The sequence below is a fragment of the Symphalangus syndactylus genome, chromosome 10, assembly GCF_028878055.3.
Source record: "Symphalangus syndactylus isolate Jambi chromosome 10, NHGRI_mSymSyn1-v2.1_pri, whole genome shotgun sequence".
Lineage (NCBI taxonomy): Eukaryota > Metazoa > Chordata > Mammalia > Primates > Hylobatidae > Symphalangus > Symphalangus syndactylus.
This window is the reverse complement of record NC_072432.2, coordinates 33,064,860-33,085,683: the sequence shown is the minus strand read 5'-3', so window position 1 is coordinate 33,085,683 and position 20,824 is coordinate 33,064,860. Positions and strand designations below refer to the sequence as shown.

Below are 20,824 nucleotides of genomic sequence, written 5' to 3'. Positions count from 1 at the left end.
GCTCATGGGTAGGGAGAATCAATATCGTGAAAATGGCCACACTGCCCAAGGTAATTTACAGATTCAATGCCATCCCCATCAAGCTACCAATGACTTTCTTCACAGAATTGGAAAAAACTACTTTAAAGTTCATATGGAACCAAAAAAGAGCCCACATCGCCAAGTCAATCCTAAGCCAAAAGAACAAAGCTGGAGGCATCACACTACCTGACTTCAAACTATACTACAAGGCTACAGTAACCAAAACAGCATGGTACTGGTACCAAAACAGAGATATAGATCAATGGAACAGAACAGAGCCCTCCGAAATAATGCCGCATATCTACAAGCATCTGATCTTTGTCAAACCTGACAAAAACAAGCAATGGGGAAAGGATTCCCTATTTAATAAATGGTGCTGGGAAAACTGGCTAGCCATATGTAGAAAGCTGAAACTGGATCCCTTCCTTACACCTTATACAAAAATTAATCCAAGATGGATTAAAGACTTACATGTTAGACCTAAAACCATAAAAACCCTAGAAGAAAACCTAGGCAATATCATTCAGGACATAGGCATGGGCAAGGACTTCATGTCTAAAACACCAAAAGCAATGGCAACAAAACGCAAAATTGACAAATGGGATCTAATTAAACTAAAGAGCTTCTGCACAGCAAAAGAAACTACCATCAGAGTCAACAGGCAACCTACAAAATGGGAGAAAATTTTCGTAACCTACTCATCTGACAAAGGGCTAATATCCAGAATCTACAATGAACTCAAACAAATTTACAAGAAAAAAACAACCCCATCAAAAAGTGGGCGAAGGACATGAACAGACACTTCTCAAAAGAAGACATTTATGCAGCCAAAAAACACATGAAAAAATGCTCCTCATCACTGGCCATCAGAGAAATGCAAATCAAAACCACACTGAGATACCATCTCACACCAGTTAGGATGGCCATCATTAAAAAGTCAGGAAACAACAGGTGCTGGAGAGGATGTGGAGAAATAGGAACACTTTTACACTGTTGGTGGGACTGTAAACTAGTTCAACCATTGTGGAAGTCAGTGTGGCGATTCCTCAGGGATCTAGAACTAGAAATACCATTTGACCCAGCCATCCCATTACTGGGTATATACCCAAAGGACTATAAATCATGCTGCTATAAAGACACATGCACATGTATGTTTATTGCGGCACTATTCACAATAGCAAATAATTGAAACCAACCCAAATGTCCAACAACGATAGACTAGATTAAGAAAATGTGGCACATATATACCATGGAATACTATGCAGCCATAAAAAATGATGAGTTCATGTCCTTTGTAGGGACATGGATGAAACTGGAAACCCTCATTCTCAGCAAACTATCCCAAGGACAAAAAACCAAACACCACATGTTCTCACTCATAGGTGGGAATTGAACAATGAGAACACATGGACACAGGAAGGGGAACATCACACTCCGGGGACTGTTGTGGGGTGGGAGGAGGGGGGAGGGGGGAGGGACAGCATTAGGAGATATACCTAATGCTAAATGACGAGTTAATGGGTGCAGCACACCAACATGGCACATGTATACATATGTAACAAACCTGCACATTGTGCACATGTACCCTAAAACTTAAAGTATGATAATAATAAATAAAGAATATCCTCCATAAAAGAAGTCAAACTGACAGAACTCTACCGTATTTTCAATGGGTCTGCAGATCATGGAAGGGTTTTGTGTCAGAGGCATGGGCATTTAGAAGGTGGCAGAGTCTAAAGGTGCAGGCAAATGTTGGTAGACTGTGATGTCATCTCTTCCTACAACCCTTCACGTTTCCCATAACATTACTAAATTCACAAAATCATTGACTGGACTTTCATGGAAAATGACATAGTGAAAGTCTTCACGTTGGCTGGTGTAGGCTGGATTGTAATGGTATCAACATGCCAAGATTGACGATGATTAGAGGTGACCATAAGAAAATGGAATTGGGAAGTCATGGAAGTTATGTGGTGAATTCACATACACAAAAAGTGGCATATTCAGCACTATTCACAATAACAAAGATAGGGGATCAACCCAAGTGTCCATCAATGGATGAATGAATGAAGGAAATGTGTTATATATACAAACAATGCAACACTACTGGGCCATAAAAAATGAATGAATTGTCATTTGCAGCAAAATGGATGGAACTGGAGGTTTTTAAGTGTAATAAGCCAGGCACAGAAAGACAGATTTCTCATTTTCTTCCTCATATGGGAGCTTACAAACTTGATCCCATGGATGTAGAAAGCAGGGTAATAGATACCAGGGGCTGGGGATGATGTATGGGTGGGAGGGGTGATGAAGAGAGTTTGGTTATTGAGTACAACATACAATGAGATAGAAGGTGCAAGTTCTGACATTCCATCGCAGAGCAGGGTGACTATAGTTAGCAACAACATACTGTATATTTCAGACTCTAGAAGAGAGAACTTGAAATGTTTACAACACAAATAAGTGATAGATATCCCAAATACCCTGATGTAATCACTGTGCATTCTATACATGCCACAAGAAAACCTAGCATATTGAGAATTTGAGCCTAAGTCACCTAAACCGTCAAGAAACTGAAATCCCAAGTGACATCTAGGTTACATGTCTCATTCCTTACCAACTAGGGCCACAAATGCATAACTGGACTATTATAAATGTGATAAAATACAAGAAATTAATATATCAAAGTTATATGGAAATGGTAGGATGCTATTATTAGGCCAACACCAATTATAATGGAAATACTTCCTTTGAATAAGGCAGGATGCTTAGTGATACAGCTCATAAAAAACAAGCGTGTGGGCTGGGCACAGTGGCTCGATCCTGCAATCCCAGAACTTTAGAAGGCCAAGGCGGGTGGATTACCTGAGGTGAGGACTTGGAGACCAGCCAGAAACCCCATCTCTAATCAATACAAAAAATTAGCCAGGCGTGGTGGGGCATGCCTGTAATCCCAGCTACTTGGCAGGCTGAGGCAGGAGAATAGCTTGAACCTGGGAGGCAGAGGTTGCAATGAGCTGAGATTGCACTCCAGCCTGGGCAACAAGAGTGAAACTCCATTTCAAACAAACAAACAAACAACCAAACAACAAACAAAAACCACAAGCCTTCGCTGTGTACTAACTAAAAAAATAATTTGCCTTAACAGGACGTGCAAGACTGCATTTGCTTTTATACCTACTCCAAAGTACTAACTACAATTAGAAAAGAAATTATCTCTGGATCTCTGCCTTTTAAAAATTTACCACACCAATAACATCTGAAATCAAAGCTGTTGATCAAAGGAAAGAACCACTAAAATAAGTTGGCATTGTATTGGATAGCAGAGAGATTGAAGCAAAAGATATTCCACCAACCTGATGACTGGGAAACTCTTTTATTGAATGTGAACTTAAGCAGGCTGAAATCTAACATGTCATGCCTTATTAGCCCTGTCTCCTAAGACCCTTTCTATTCTTTCCTCAGGAGCCACTTACCATAACATCTAAGATTATTTATCTCAGGATGCACTTGACTTACCAATAAAATCATTGAGTGGGAACTATCATGTTGCTGCAATCGTAAGAGTAGCTGAAATGTGACAAACCAGAAAGATAAAGAAAAATGGAGTTACACTGAGGTTAGCTTCAAGAGGCACTTCCTTTTTTCCCTAAAATGAAAACTTTTTTTTTTTTTTTTTTGCTTGACAATAAAAGACGCATATATTTACTGTAGAAAGTCAATATTCTGGTGTCTCTCTCTTCCTCTTATAAGGATACAAATCCTATCAGATCAGGGCCCCAAGCTTTTGACCTCATGTAACCTTAATTACCTACTTAAAGGCCTTGTCTCCAAATACAGTAAAAATCTCAGGTGCTTTCCAGTTCCTGATGCACATTTTCACCAACAATTTATAATTGTGCCCATTATCCCTCACAAATCAATATTCTCTACCTTCTCCCACATCAGGCTGATAGTTTTAGTTTTTTTTAAAATGTTGGGATGGATTTTCGCTCTTGTTGCCCAGGCTAGAGTGCAACGGCGTGATCTTGGCTCACTGCAACCTCCGCCTCCCAGGTTCAAGTGATTCTCCTGCCTCAGCCTCCGAGTAGCAGGGATTACAGGCACCTGCCACCACGCCCGGCTAATTTTTTGTATTTTTAGTAGAGACAGGGTTTCACCACGTTGGCCAGGATGGTCTGAAACTCCTGATCCACTGCTTCGGCCTCCCAGAGTGCTGGGATTACAGGCGTGAGCCATCGTGCCCAGCCTGATAGTTTTTACAGCAACAGAATCTTGTTTTTGTAAATGTTTATGTCACATTGGGGGCTAGGCCAAATTTTGGACAGACGTGATTCAGTTCACAACATCTTCCCATAAACATTTCAGATATTTAAATTCATGTCAAGATAGACCTACATGATCATTTTAATGGTTTCCTAATATTCTCTTGTATGGATATACCATCATTTAAAAAGACACATATATTTCTAAATTTTAATATTCTAAATAATGCTGCAATGAAAATATATTTATGCCTATGTGCATTTACGTTTGTACCCTATTCTAATAATTGCCTTATAGCATATTCCAGGTAAAGAGTCACCTTGTCCCTTTGGGCTTAGGAAATTGGCCTAAGATGATGTTGCTATTCTGGCTGTTGCTGTTGTTGTGAGTAATGAAATTTTTGTCTCTGGCCCAGGCATCCATGAAACTGTTATGGCCTAACCTGTTGGCTGTGCCAAAAATGTAAAAATCTCAGGTGCTTTCCAGCTCTTGGCATACATTTTAAAGTCCAACAATTTATTAAAGTGTCCTTTATCCTTTGCAGATAGGGGATTATCTACCTCCTCCCTTATTAGGCTGATTGCTTAGGAAAAAAAATCAATAGAATCTTGTTGTATTTACAACTTTTCATTTTTTGGCCATTCCTATAGTTTTTGTAAACATCAATTTTTCTACTGTGTATTTTCTGTACAAAATTTAACATTTTTTGTATATTAGAAATATTGGCATTTTTTCTGCTAGATATTAATGACTTTTTTCAACCTAAGTATGTGTTTTTTCTAAAGTCAAATATAAAAATATTTTGCTTTGTGAGATTTTTGTCTAGATGTCATGTCTTCTCCCCTTTAAAAATTAGTGCATAGTGACATCTTTGCAGATATTCAGGTGGGCCATCAATTGGCAGGAAGAGTACACCTGCAACCCCCTCTTCCTAATTGAGTTATCCAATTTGGTGAACGTGAGGTAGCTGAGCAAATGTTTCATACCTCAGTGTAGCTTTGTTTGCCTACACCTCAATATGCCAGTGGCAGGGGCTCATGGCCCAGCAACACTATCCTGTCCACGCTGTGCTACACCACAACCCTTTATACTTGGAACTTACATCCCAATTCCAAAAGGCTTATACAAACAGTTGCTGGACTTAAAATCCCACCTCTGTTTATCAAGACCTGGCTCTCCTGAACCAAATTCAGTCTGCCCATATCTTCACCCCTTTTACTCCTCTTTTGCAGACTTCAGGCTATTATCATACTTTACTTATCCAAAAAATTTTAGAGTCATTTCGCAAATATTCCCTCATCTCACTCCCCAAGCTCAATACCAGTAGAATCTTCAATGGGTTTGCGTTAAATATGCCATTTAATTTAACAAGCATTGATGCCTGAATCCACAGCATATTCCTATACATTCTTGCAAGAATCTTTTCATAGCCCTCTTATGTCTTTTTCATAATATCCCGCACATTTATTGGTAAGTTTCATCTTTTTTATTGTTGATTATTTATTTTTCCCTACTGTATAACCAGTTAGTATATGTAAAAACCATTGACTTTAATATCTCATAGCCAGCCATTTAACTTAATTTTATTGGCACTAATAGTTTTCCAGGTGATTATTTGCAAATAATAGATAACTATAGACTCTTTCTGTAGTGGCATTTAGGGTAGCCAGATGAAATAGAGGACCAAAAATTGTTTGCTCAGGTAAACTGATAAGTTTTTAGTATGAGTTTTTCCTATGCAATACTTTAGAGTACTATTACTAAAAAATTGTTGTTCATCTGAAACTCAAGTTTAACTAAGTGTCTCGTATTTTTATCTGGTAAAATAAAATGTTGTGGTGCTAGCACTACAAGAATTGTGCCAAATAATGATGATAGCACTGCCGTACTATTTCTGTTTTACTAGAAATGACTCTACAGTGTTTCTCTGTCAAGTATGTTAATAGCTGCTAATTTTAGTTATAAGTTCAACAGGACCAGAGACCACTCACAAGTTTGTAAGCACAGTCCTAGCACCATGCCCGACATACAGTATGTTTAAGACATTGACTGGATAAGTGATAAATATGCTTTACCATGTTAGCAAAGTTTAAGAAAGAAATTATATAGCTGGCAGGGCATGGTGGCTCATGCCTGTAATCCCAACACTTTGGGAGGCTGAGGTGGGCGGATCACGAGGTCAGGAGTTCGATACCAGCCTGACCAATATGGTGAAACCCCGTCTCTACTAAAAATACAGAAATTAGCTGGGTGTGGTGGTGCACACCTGTAGTACCAGCTACTCGGAAGGCTGGGGCAGCAGAACCGCTTGAACCTGGGAGGCAGAGGTTGCAGTGAGCTGAGATGGCACCACTCCAGTTCCATCCATGTTGCTGCAAATGATAACTCATTCATTTTTTATGGCTGAGTAGTGTTGCATTGTGTGTATAACACATTTCCTTCATCCATTCATCCATTGATGGACACTTGGGTTGATCCCCTATCTTTGTTATTGTGAATAGTGCAGAATATACCACTTTTTGTGTATGTGAATTCACCACATAACTTCTATGACTTCCCAATTCCATTTTCTTATGGTCACCTCTAATCATCATCAATCTTAGCATGTTGATACCATTACAGTCCAGCCTACATCAGCCAACGTGAAAACTTTCACTATGTCATTTTCCATGAAAGTCCAGTCAATGATTTTGTGAATTTAGTGATGTTATGGAAAATGTGAAGGGTTGTAGGAAGACATGACATCACAGTCTTCCAACATTTGCCTGCACCTTTAGACTCTGCCACCTTCTAAATGCCCATGCCCCTGACACAAAACCCTTCCATGATCTGCAGACCCATTGAAAATATGGTAGAGTTCTGTCAGTTTGATTTCTTTTATGGAGGATATTCTTTTCGGGTTATTCTGCTCACCTCTGCCACCTGGAATTGCACTCCAGCCTGGGCGACAGAGCAAGACTCCATCTAAAAAAAGAAAAAGAAAAAAAAAAAGAAATTGTATGGCTTACATCGTATTGTTTTGTGAAACTATATAGGAATATGTAGCTCAAGTGGCAAGTAAGATAAGAATGTGTAAGCAGATATGAAATAACCATATAAGAAGTTAATAGCAACTAAGAGTTTAGGTTCAGAGCCATACTGCCTAGGTTCACATCTTACCTCCATTTTACTGACTGCCTGATTGTGGGCAAGTTTCCTGAGTCCCAGTTTGCACATCTGTGAAACGAGAAGAATGACGGTATCTACCTCATAGGGTTATTATAAGAATTAATTGTGAAAATTCATGGTAAATAATCAGCATAGCACCTGGCATGGAGCATTTTCATAAGTGATATCTATTAGAAATTACAGCTACTATTGAACATTCGGCAAGGACTAAGTACTGTTCTACATATTTTACTTACACTATCTCATTCAAAATAATATCACTCTTCACTTTTGTTTGCCCTGTTTCAGAGAATGAAACTAAGATAATAGCTGAACTTTTTCAGAAGTCTGTAAATTGGTAATAATACAAGACTCTCAACAAATAAGCCAGCAATTCTTAAATTGTAACCCTGGGACCAGCGGCCTCAGCATTACCAGACATTGATTTTCTATTGCTGCTGTAACAAATGACCACAAATTCAATGACTTCACATAACATAAATTTGTTACCTCACAGTTTCTGTAGATCAGAAGTCTGAACCCAGCTTGGTTTTCTGCTTAGTGTTTTTACAAGGCTGAAGTCAAGGTTTCAGCAGAGCTGCACTGCTTTCCGGAAGCTCTGGGGATGAATCCACTTTGGATCATTCAGGGTATCAGAAGCCAGTTCCATATAGGACCAAGGCCCCTGTTTCCTTGAGCCATTGGGGGTCATTCTCAGTTTCTAGGGGCCAAACACATTCCCTGGCTCACAGCTTCTTCCTCCCTCTTCAAAACTAGCAAAGACAGAGTAAATATTTCTCATGCCCCAAATGGCTCCGACCTCTCCTTCGGCCTCACCTCTCCTGTTTGCCTCATCTGCTTTCAAGGGCTCATTGGATTACACTGGCAATCTGGGCTAATCTCCCTATTTTATGGTCAGTTGATTAGTAACCTTGATTCCATCTGCAAAGTCCCTCCACAGCAGCATCTAGATTGGTGCTTAAATAACCAGGGGATGGGATTCCTTGGTGAGGCACACCTGAGAATTTTTGGAAATTCAAATTCTCTTGCCCCATCCCAGACTTACTGAATCAGGAACTGCGGAGGAAGGCCCCAAAACCTGTGTTTTAATGTAATTCAGCTGATTCTGATTCGTGCACACCACAGTTTGAGAACCATTGAAATAGTGGAAGGGTCGAGGCATGCCGTTTGATTTCAAAACTTAAAGCTAAGCCAAGGATATCTGTTCTTAATTTTAAAGTAAATCTCTGAGAGAAACTCACTTTAATAAATTATTTTATAATACATGACTATATTAATTACATTATATTAACCATTACTGATTTGTTTTATTCAGTGGTGATAGATTTCAGTTTAATTTTTAACTGATGCCAATGACAATTTTGCTTCCTCAAAGAAAAAATGTTTTTTATATATACCTTCTTGAAAAAGAGGCTAATTTAAAGGGAAAGTTTTGCAATCATGGAGGATAACATGTAATTAAGAGCACATGAGAAAATCCATAAAACAGCCTAGACACTCCTTCAACCCTGGTTAGTTAGAGGTAGCCGAGAAGGATTTTCCAGGTGCCACTCATCTCTTTTCATTCACCTCCTTGCGTAGCTTTTTTTTTTTTTTTTAATGCAAAGAATACTGTCTTTATTCATAGAAAGCATTATTGTGCATATAGAAAATCCTAAGGAATCTACAAAGAAAGTATTAGAAGTAAGTAGTGAATTTGACAAGGTTCCAGCATACAAGGTCAATATATAAAATCAATTATATTATCGTATGAAACTTGCGTAGCTTTTTTGCTTCACGTTTTTTGACTTTCAACACTCACATGAGAGGAGACTGATACAGAAGAAAGGGACTACAAGGGACCAAAGAGGACAGAAGACAAAACTGGCTCTAGAAAACAAGTCTTCTGAGTTAGTTGCTAAACTGGCCAGCTTGTGTACACATAGTTTGCAAATGCAGGCTAGCGAGGAATAATTTCCTGACTAAATTATTTTAAACACAACTTTTAATCCTTCGTAACTATACTACATGCTTTAGAGATGTTTTAAAACGAAAGAAGAATAAAGTGGCATAAGACCTCTTTGCAAATGAAATGGCAAAAGATTGACATAGCTGCTCTAGCCCATAATGTCATATAGCTACCCAAGTTGTAATGAACCATCTTCAAATACATTGCCTATTGTTTTTAAAATTGGGGTATGTGCAATCACAGCTACATAGTAAACCTGACATATGAATCTGATAATTTTTTAAGTTCATTTAATACTCCCTGAAAAATCTATCAAAACCTCAGAGGGCTGTGGGCATATGATTGATTCTTTTATCATCTCTCCCTCCTTGGGATCCAGATTCTAGATAAAGCTCAAAAGCCACCACAATGCTAGCCTTCTAAGTCCACAAATTTAATTGAACTAGCCTATGTTTTGTTAGTTTTTACACATTTTCTTAGAAGGATTAGACTATGAAAATTGTTTAAAAATATGATAAAGGAGAGGGCTCCCTTCAATGTGTTTTAAAATATATCTCCACTTAAGCAACCTCACTGTTAAACTTGTCACTTGAGGGGAAGATTAGTTTAGAATAAGACGAAATGGTCTTTCTTGCTAACCTTTTCTTCTCCCTTGTGTATTTCTGAGCAGAAACTGTTACAATTCTATTTCAAGCTTAAAAAAAAAATGCTTTATAAAGGCTCACCCTCAGCCCCTTGGCATTAGACCTGGTTTATCACTTTCCCCTGCAGACATTTACACAAGACTATTAATGTGGCATGTCAGTAAATTGAGACTCTCAGAGTTAAGGGTTGATCAAAATAATTTAGGTGATAGCAGTTAATTCTCTGGAGAATCTGAGACCTGAGTCCTCATCAGAAGCTGCACATGAGATGGAAAAAAATGTAAAAAACAGGGCTCTTTCCGTAGAAATCTCCGTAGAAATCTCCGGGTCTCAGCTGGCACACAGGCTCAATTATCGGCTTTTAGCTTGGTGAAAAGTCAAGCATCCGCAGGACCCTGCTGCTCCAGGCATTTTATTGGCTCATTAAATATAGGATTTTGTTTTTCAGCCCCAGCCAAACGTGATATGCTATCCAAACAGAAAGTATGATGAGAGCTGGAATAGCTAACACATGCGCTTCCTTTACCCCTTCTCTGCGCTTCTCTCATCCCACCCCGCCCCCTATGCACTTTATTACAAGCACAAAATTCCTACAGAAAGAAACAGTGAAAGGCTTCACTGCAGGGACTGTTCGTAAGAACTCCGACCTCAGTCAGTTACTCAGAAAGTATGTTCCCAGCATGTGTGTTAGATTAATTCAACTAGAAATGTTTTTGCCCCAAAGGGCTCACAAAGTAGAAGATGACAATGAAGAAACGAGACCCAGAAGACTTTAATACTAGATAAACATCAGTTAATCATGCTAAAATGTTCCAAAGTCAGAAGCCATCAATGAGCATGAGAAATCTTTGGAAAACTGCTTGATAAGATCAGGAAAAGTGGAGAAGAGTTTTTGCTTCCATTACTCATTGAAATGAAGAATAACTTATCCCCTAGATTGATCTCCTATGTAAAAAACATTCAAATTATTTTGGAATAGGGACCTCTTCTACACATGCATAGGAACTGACTTTTAATGGTTAAAATAAGTCCAATATAGTGGAAGTGGAGAAGACAATTTCTGGCTACAATCCAGCAGACCTCAGAGCTTCCTGCTACTCTGAACAAACAGACACATTACTTTTTTCTCTTTTAGAAGTAAGCAGTTTACAAGAACTGCAGAGATATATCTTGAAACAATCTGCCATGCCATTTGCCACACACATAATCCTCCTAGATTAATTTTAAAAAAAGAATGTTGATATAACCAATATGAGTGACATGTGGTAAAATAAAATGCATTCATGTGTGGCTGCTGACATCCTAAAGTAATAACACCCCTAATAGATAAAACCCTAAGAGCAACCCGAGAATATGTGTTATAAACCAAAAATATGTTTATACCTTTTGACTGAGGAATACCAACTTGAGGATTTATCCCCAAACAAATAAATGAATAGAAGAAAAAGTCACATACTTAATTTATGTAAAAAAATTATTGGGCTCTATATTGGCCCTGTGCAAAATACTTATTTAGCAAAGAGACAAATAAGAAATTGTCTTCAATTACAAACTACCTAGTGGGAGAAAATAGGGGCATAAATAATCACGATGAGATGTAATAAGCACATCATCTGAGATATACGCTAGGTTCAGCAGTAACACAGGAGGTGGGAGAAGAACTAAAGGGACATTTATTCAACATATATTGTAGAGCACCTCCTAAGGGCTGTGCTAGGCTCTGAGAATAAGAAGCAAGGCAGATTGCCCCTGTGCTCATGATGCCCATGGTGGTCTAGTGACTCCAGATGAAAAGGGCAGCACGTGCCCATAAGAGATGAAATAGCCTGGTATATTTGAGGAACTCGATGTAATAAGGTATTTCTGGAGCATAGAGTTAAGGGTTAGGGTTAGAGGGAGTGAAAAGAGAAGCAAAGCCAGGCTGTGGGGAACTTGAATGCACAAAAAGGTGTTTAGACTTTACCCTATGCTTGATGTACCTTCACTGAAGGATTTGTAGAGCAATGACAAAGTCAGATCTGCATTTTGAAAGGTGATTCTGTTACCAGCATAACATGAGTTGGGTTAAGGTGCGTGTGAGCAGTGAGATTAGTGTCAGTGAGACCAAATGAGAGCCTACTGGTCTAGTCCAGATGAGAAGCCAAAACAGCTTGAACTAGGTGAGTGCCAGAGAGTACAAAGAGAAGCAATTCAAACAATCTGGTACAGCTGGCCTTTGACCTTCACAAGAGATTTGTCCTTGCAAACCCCCTATCTGATGACCATGGAAGTGTTTATAGAAGGGCCTAGCTTCCTCTCAAACAACTGTCCATTGCCACTTAGATTCCTTTCCTGTACCTGTCTTGATACCATCAGTTAAATGACTATTAATTTTTCATTGTATCTTTCTGTTTCACTTGAGCAGTTTTTGCACTCAAACTGGAATGGCCATTGAAGTGCCTTCACAATGGTGAAGTTGGTTACGATGCTCATCTGAACCACTGCCAAATATGACATTTCACTTCAGTTTATCCAGATGATTTTCTTAGACTGCATTCTCTTTCTTTCTTCCTCTGCCATTAGCAACAAGTAGCAAGTTCTTTATAGAATTGTGTTTCACAAGAAATAAAGTTTTGTTTTTGTCACTGTATATGCTAGGGCAAGTAAGGAACCACAGAGCTAAATATGGAGGCAGGATGGGTTTCTGTGACAGCTAGAAGCAGTGACTCACTTCTGTACCTTAGCTATACATCATCCTACATTAAATATTGCCTCAGGATGTAATGAAATAATGCTTATAAGGTAGTTAATATTGTATCTAGTATACCAGAAGCATTTAAAAAATGTTAGTAATATACTGAAATTTAATGCAGGTATCAAATTAGTTTTTTTTTAATTTAATGGATATGAACTCTCTACCTCAGGCCAAAAAATTTTACATACAATTTCAGAATACATACAAATGTATGAGAATAAGCACTATGTAGGTATTACTGCATATGCCAAAAACTAACACACATATGCACACACACACACATACATGCTAGTACATGACAAAACCAAAGACCATTAAGTTAAAAAAGAGCAAAGTGAAAACACATAAATTGCATTATCTTATTTGTGTAAAAATTTTTATAAATCTACAGCTAGACAGGAGGAATAAGTTCTAGTGTCCTATACCACTGTATGATGGCTATGGCTAACAATACTGTGTTACATAGGTTCAAACAGCTAAAAAAGGATATTGAATGTTCCCAACACAAAGAAATGGTAAATGTTTGAAATGATGAGTATGCTAATTACACTTATCTGATCACTTTACATTATATGTATCACATCACTACGTACCCCATAAATATATACAATTAGCATATGTCAATTAAAAAGATTTTCTCTTAGGAAAATAACAAATTTTTACAACTTTTAGAGTATCTCTGTATTTTCAGAATAAAGTAATGAAAAATTTCACAATTATTCTGGGAAAAATATTCATGCACTATTTTCAGGATAACATGATTTATATCATCTGACATTTTGGGGGTCTTTTGCTGGCAATAAAAGTTCACATGCTGAGAGTGGCTAAGCATGCTGCAAAGTGATTTCTCAGTTGCTATTGAGGTGTTTTAAGGTTCATTCCCTGTAAACACACGAATTTCTAGAGTGTTGGTTTTTTAAACCTCTCAAGAGTTTACACGTCTTTAAAATGTCATTTAATGTCACTGAGATTCATGCAAATTGAAGCTTTTACCTCTGGTATAAAAATAAAGGTTATCACCTACAATGAAAAATGTGAATGTGTCATCTCTCTGAGGTGCTGCTTCACCAGACCCAAAGCATCAGAGCAGTGTTCCCTATACTAAAGAAAAAGAGACAGATTTGAAACTTTCCCCAGTAAGACAAAGATAGTCTGGGGGCAAGAATTCCTTGAGATACATTTAGCATAAGTGAGAGTTGTAAGGCTAGGGCCTTGCGATTGAAAATACGGTCTTCTAACCATCAGCAGCAGTATCAGCATCACTGACACCTGCCAGAAATACAGAATCTCAGGCCCTACCCCAGGCCAAGTGAATCAGAATCTGCATTTTAACAAGATTGCCAGTGATTTGGAAGCACATTAAGGTTTGAGGAGATCTGAGCTTAAATCAATGGCTGCTTTTGGGCACTATCATTATTTCTCATTAAACAACTTCATATATTTATTTTTCTATACATTGTTTTTATTATTTACATTACTAAGTACTATATGGCTATTTTATTTTAACTACTTGAATATATACTTCAAAATGCTGTGTTTTCCTATGGAAAACTAATGTGTCTATTTTTTAAATGACCCACTTTTAGAAAACTAACCATGACTTAAATTGAGACAGAAAAAAAATACTGTAATAGGTGGACTTTAAAGGTAGCCCAAGAATACTGCAAATTACAAAGTCAAAGATTTACTAAGAGGTAGAATTGACATGTCCTAATGAAACTGCAGGCTGGATGCAGTGGCTCATGCCTCTAATCCCTGCACTTTGGGAGGCCGAGGCTGGTGGATCACTTAAGATCAGGAGTTCATGACCAGCCTGGCCAACATGGTGAAACCCCGTTTATACTAAAAACACAAAAATTAGCCTGGTGTTGTGGTGGGCAGCTATAATCCCAGCTACTCGGGAGGCTGAGGCAGGAGAATCGCTTGAACCTGGGAGATGGAGGTTGCGGTGAGCTGAGGTCGCGCCATTGCACTCCAACCTGGGTGACAGAGTGAGACTCTGTGCAAGGCTGGTTCAACATACGCAAATCAATAAATGTAATCCAGCATATAAACAGAACCAAAGACAAAAACCACATGATTATCTCAATAGATGCAGAAAAGGCCTTTGACAAAATTCAACGACTCTTCATGCTAAAAACTCTCAATAAATTAGGTATTGATGGGATGTATCTCAAAATAATAAGAGCTATCTATGACAAACCCACAGCCAATATCATACTGAATGGGCAAAAACTGGAAGCATTCCCTCTGAAAACTGGCACAAGACAGGGATGCCCTCTCTCACCGCTCCTATTCAACATAGTGCTGGAAGTTCTGGCCAGAGCAATCAGGCAGGAGAAGGAAATAAAGGGTATTCAATTAGGAAAAGAGGAAGTCAAATTGTCCCTGTTTGCAGATGACATGATTGTATATCTAGAAAACCCCATTGTCTCAGCCCAAAATCTCCTTAAGCTGATTAGCAACTTCAGCAAAGTCTCAGGATACAAAATTAATGTACAAAAATCACAAGCATTCTTGTACACCAATAACAAACAAACAGAGAGCCAAATCATGAGTGAACTCCCATTCACAATTGCTTCAAAGAGAATAAAATACCTAGGAATCCAACTTACAAGGGATGTGAAGGACCTCTTCAAGGAGAACTACAAACCACTGCTCAATGAAATAAAAGAGGATACAAACAAATGGAAGAACATTCCATGCTCATGGGTTGGAAGAATCAATATCGTGAAAATGGCCATACTGCCCAAGGTAATTTATAGATTCAATGCCATCCCCATCAAGCTACCAATGACTTTCTTCACAGAATTGGAAAAAACTACTTTAAAGTTCATATGGAACCAAAAAAGAGCCCGCATCGCCAAGTCAATCCTAAGCCAAAAGAACAAAGCTGGAGGCATCATGCTACCTGACTTTAAACTATACTACAAGGCTACAGTAACCAAAACAGCATGGTACTGGTACCACAACAGAGACATAGATCAATGGAACAGAACAGAGCCCTCAGAAATGATGCCGCATATCTACAACTATCTGATCTTTGACAAACCTGACAAAAACAAGAAATGGGGAAAGGATTCCCTATTTAATAAATGGTGCTGGGAAAACTGGCTAGCCATATGTAGAAACCTGAAACTGGATCCCTTCCTTACACCTTATACAAAAGTTAATTCAAGATGGATTAAAGACTTATATGTTAGACCTAAAACCATTAAAATCCTACAAGAAAACCTAGGCAATACCATTCAGGACATAGGCGTGGGCAAGGACTTCATGTCTAAAACACCAAAAGCAATGGCAACAAAAGCCAAAATCGACAAATGGGATCTCATTAAACTAAAGAGCTTCTGCACAGCAAAAGAAACTATCATCAGAGTGAACAGGCAACCTACAGAATGGGAGAAAATTTTTGCAACCTACTCATCTGACAAAGGGCTAATATCCAGAATCTACAATGAACTCAAACAAATTTACAAGAAAAAAACAAACAACCCCATCAAAAAGTGGGCAGAGGACATGAACAGACACTTCTCAAAAGAAGACATTTATGCAGCCAAAAAACACATGAAGAAATGCTCCTCATCACTGGCCATCAGAGAAATGCAAATCAAAACCACAGTGAGATACCATCTCACACCAGTTAGAATGGCCATCATTAAAAAATCAGGAAACAACAGGTGCTGGAGAGGATGTGGAGAAATAGGAACACTTTTACACTGTTGGTGGGACTGTAAACTAGTTCAACCATTGTGGAAGTCAGTGTGGTGATTCCTCAGGGATCTAGAACTAGAAATACCATTTGACCCAGCCATCCCGTTACTGGGTATATACCCAAAGGACTATAAATCATGCTGCTATAAAGACACATGCACACGTATGTTTATTGCAGCACTATTCACAATAGCAAAGAGTTGGAACCAACCCAAATGTCCAATAACGATAGACTGGATTAAGAAAATGTGGCACATATACACCATGGAATACTATGCAGCCATAAAAAATGATGAGTTCGTGTCCTTTGTAGGGACATGGATGAAACTGGAAAACATCATTCTCAGTAAACTATCGCAAGGACAAAAAACCAAACACCGCATGTTCTCACTCATAGGTGGGAATTGAACAATGAGAACTCATGGACACAGGAAGGGGAACATCACGCTCCGGGGACTGTTGTGGGGTGGGGGGAGGGGGGAGGGACAGCATTAGGAGATACACCTAATGCTAAATGACGAGTTAATGGGTGCAGGAAATCAACATGGCACATGGATACATATGTAACAAACCTGCACATTGTGCACATGTACCCTAAAACCCTAAAGTATAATAAAAAAAAAAAAAAAAGAAAAACAAACAAACAAAACAAAAAAAAAAAAAAAAGAAGAAAGAAGGAAGGGGAAGGGAAAGGGGAAGGGGAAGGGGAAGGGACAGAGAGAGAGAGAGAGAGAAAGAAAAAAGAAAGAGAGAGAAAGAAACTGCATGTGGAGACAAGACAACTGGGAGAGGAATTGCTAAGAATAACTCTGGGCTTTCTGGCCAGAGTTGGTAAGTGGATGAAGGCTGAAGCCCCATTCATCCACTTATGGAAGACATGTGGTTTTGGTAGGAAAAACCATAAGTCCAATTTTTGGACATGCTGATGCCTGTGGATTTTCCAGATGGAAAAGTCTGAAAGATAGCTGGATACATGGGTGAGGCTCAGGAAAGATGGTTGCATTGATAAAACAGTGGGCCTCTTACGCAAGGCCCAGAGCAGGCTTCTCCAGCATCTGCACTAAAGCCATTATCTTCACTCTCTCTCGACCCAACCCTAACCATTTAACAACAGGAGCACTTCTGATGTCCATATCCACAATGCCCATGCAATTCTGAGACCTCAGTGAGACTTGATGGATCCACCACGAAACCATAGTTATCTTTACTCCCCAGCAGGGAGGGCCCTCTAGGTACAGTCTTATCAAGCTCATCTGGGGCAATTTCAGGAAGCCTGTACCAAAGCAGACTGGATCCTGGAAGGAAGAATACAGATGCCTGATATTATTCTAAACCAGGCGGAAGACTGGGTTTCTCCCCCAAATTCTCCGGCCTATAACCATAAGTTGCCATAGCCAATTCACTAACATGTGCAAGAAGGTACATTTCCCCTCAGAACTTGTGCGTCATGGTTTTCTATGAGACATTTCCTGGCAACTGCATTGGTGCCCTTGCTTCTAAAATAAATATTGATTTTAGACTAAAGTAGAACTTAGACCCAAAGGGTAAAGACTGGAAAGCTGCAAGTGAGAAAAGAAGGAAATATATTAGGTAATGTCTCCCACAAGTATATCATTTAAAAATATTTCAGAGAGAAGCAATTTTTTTTGCTTTTATATCTTTGTTCTTAAAACTTGACAGTTAAGCAAGAGAAGACGTTTTTAAAATTTGGTACATTAATACATTCAAATCAACAAAAGAGAAGCTACTCAGTGTGTTTGAATTTTTTAATTTTTTCCAAAAGTTACCTCCAATATCAATTATAGAACTTAGGTTTATTAAGACAACTTTTCTTTTACAGACAGCACCACCTCTAAACACCACAACTGCTGCAGATGCAGCAGAAAAGCTGGATTTATACCCATTTTATAAAATTTCATTACTTAAAGAGGATATTTAAAATCTAAAAACTGACAGTCCAATTCAAGCATGAATGAAACTGCCTGTCTTGGGTAGTAGCATGTGTTTTAGCTAAGCTTGTCCATTGGGAGACTTCCTGCTTCTTTCTGCCTGGGAGAGATACTTTCGCATAGCCAGAGCAGAGGTGCTTGTTAAGAGTAATATTTCAGGCTGGGCGTGTTGGCTCACGCCTGCAATCCCAGCAGTTTGGAAGGCTGAGGAGAGTGGATCATTTGAGGTCAGGAGTTCAGGATCAGCCTGGCCAACATGGTGAAACCCAGTCTCAACTGAAAATACAAAAATTAGCCGGGCATGGTGGCACACACTTGCAATCCCAGCTACTCGGGAGTCTGAGGCAGGAGGATTGCTTGAACCCGGGAGGTGGAGGTTGCAGTGAGCCAAGATCATGCCATTGCACTCCAGCCTGGGCAACAGTGAGAGACTCCATCTCAAAGAAAAGTTAAAAAGAGAGTAAATAAAATTTCAATGTTAAAGCAAGGAGCTTTCATTTGTGCCCTGTCTTGCCTCTGATGGAGATGCAAGCATTCTCCAGGTTGGAGAACCTGATCACAACAACATCAGCTGCTGGAACGCCTCCTTCTCAGAGTGACCACTTTGGACAAGAAAATAATTTTTCATAGGTATGACATGACTAATGTTTCTATGAGCTTCCTTCTGTGATGACAGGTGCAGCAAAATATCGTTTCAAAGATTAAGCCAATGAGACTTTATGGCCTTTGTCCATCAGCCCCGTTATTTCACAGACTATTTTAGAGCTATGTATCAGGTAGACACTATTCTAGATGCTTCACATACATTATCTCATTTGATCCTCATATTGTTCCTAGCAAGTCAAGTTTCAATTATAGAGATGTGTATCACTTTTTCTTTATTCCCACCTTATCATCACCTTCCAGGAAGGGGTAGACCTTCATATGACAAGACCGTGATCCACCAGGTCACAGTTGACTAGACCAGAGGTCGACACCTGATATCAAGTAAACTGTGCTAATCAAATTCATACTTGTAGGAATTTGCAGCTGGATATATAAAATATTAAAACCAATAAATGCTGTAATAGGCTGTATTTAATCCATTTGTAAGTCTTTAGAGAGAATAAAAAATGATGTAGAGACAAAAGACCATTCGGCTCTAAGACAAACTCACTCAGTACTCACTGATGCCTATGTTTCAATTCCTAGATTGACTTGTTTCTGAGGCCTACTACATTTCATGTCCTTGGGGGTTCATAAGCCACCCTGTGTCTTTACAATTATTTCTCCTTTCTTCTTAAATTACCTTGAGTAGATAAGGTCATCTACTGAATACATTCAGTACAACCCAATGGTCTCTAAGAGACTATCCTTATCTTCGTTTTATAGATGAGGAAACATACTCAGAGAGTTTAAGCAAGTTACCTGAGATTATGCAGATAGGAAAAAGTGGAATTCAAACCCAAATCTACATGACTCCAAAGTTTGCGCATTTCACCACTAGATTAATCTAGATCCAAAAATTTTAATATACCTTGCTGTCTGTTAAAGCTGTCTAAATCTAAGCTAGAGGATTTATGATTTACAGAAGTTATTGCCATGTCTTCTTAGAGTTTAATACTCAAAACAACTGCTCATTGTAAACAGACAGACATAGAGTATCCATATTTTCATCTACATCATTAAGTCTAGGGAAGTGAAACTTCCTGCTTTCTAGCTGAGTTGGCCTCCTTTCAAGGACTCCAGTTCTAATTGCTTTTGCAGAACATGTATATTTCCAATACGTTAGACTCATCTGCTCCCAAGGAAAAATTTGATTTTTTTCTCGTCAATTTGCTATGCACAATTTGTCATCACTAGACCATTCCTATTGTTTATCTTTATGGATGGTTTCCCAGATGAAATTGACATATATTTTTTTCTCTTTCTAACTAGCCACGAGGCTACAGTTACTCATGTAACTCTTCAATGGCTCAGCTCTGGAGTTTAGCTATTAGCCTTACTTTATGGAGAAAAAAACCCCACTTAAGCAATCCTATTACCATTTCTGAGCTGTTTTGGTTTTTGTCCTGGGATGTGGGGCCTCACAACTCTGTCGTCCTACATAACTGCTTAGCTTATAAGAATCTGGACTTGGGCCACTCTGATTCAATGATTATGAGAATGGTTTAGGTTAAGATGTTTTTATTGTAGTTCAAGCAAAAAACCATCACTTGCTATAAATCCACCAACTTTGATTACTTTAAATTTGTTATACCCATAACATTATAACATCAACAAGAATTAGTAAAAATCATCCAGATGTCCACCACTCCAAGAAATCACCTTCATTAGTTTTTCTGTATTATTTTGTGTTCTGTTTGTAGACATGTATACATTTTACCTAGTTTTAATCGTA

At 38.6% G+C, this 20,824-nt stretch overlaps 1 long non-coding RNA gene across 2 annotated transcripts in view; it reads right to left on the bottom strand.

Moving 5' to 3' along the window:
- The window catches only part of LOC134731623 (uncharacterized), a 124,728-nt gene that overhangs the window by 94,893 nt on the left and 9,011 nt on the right, over positions 1–20,824 (bottom strand). The window contains exons 2-3 of one of the 2 annotated variants that reach the window (XR_010114054.1): positions 7,201–7,251; positions 3,539–3,591 (exon numbers count right to left, since the gene is read on the bottom strand). The exons of the other annotated variant lie outside the window; for it this stretch is intronic. This is a non-coding gene — a long non-coding RNA (uncharacterized lncRNA). Of the gene's footprint in view, positions 1–3,538; positions 3,592–7,200; positions 7,252–20,824 lie in introns of those variants that run through there. 2 annotated transcript variants of the gene reach the window in all.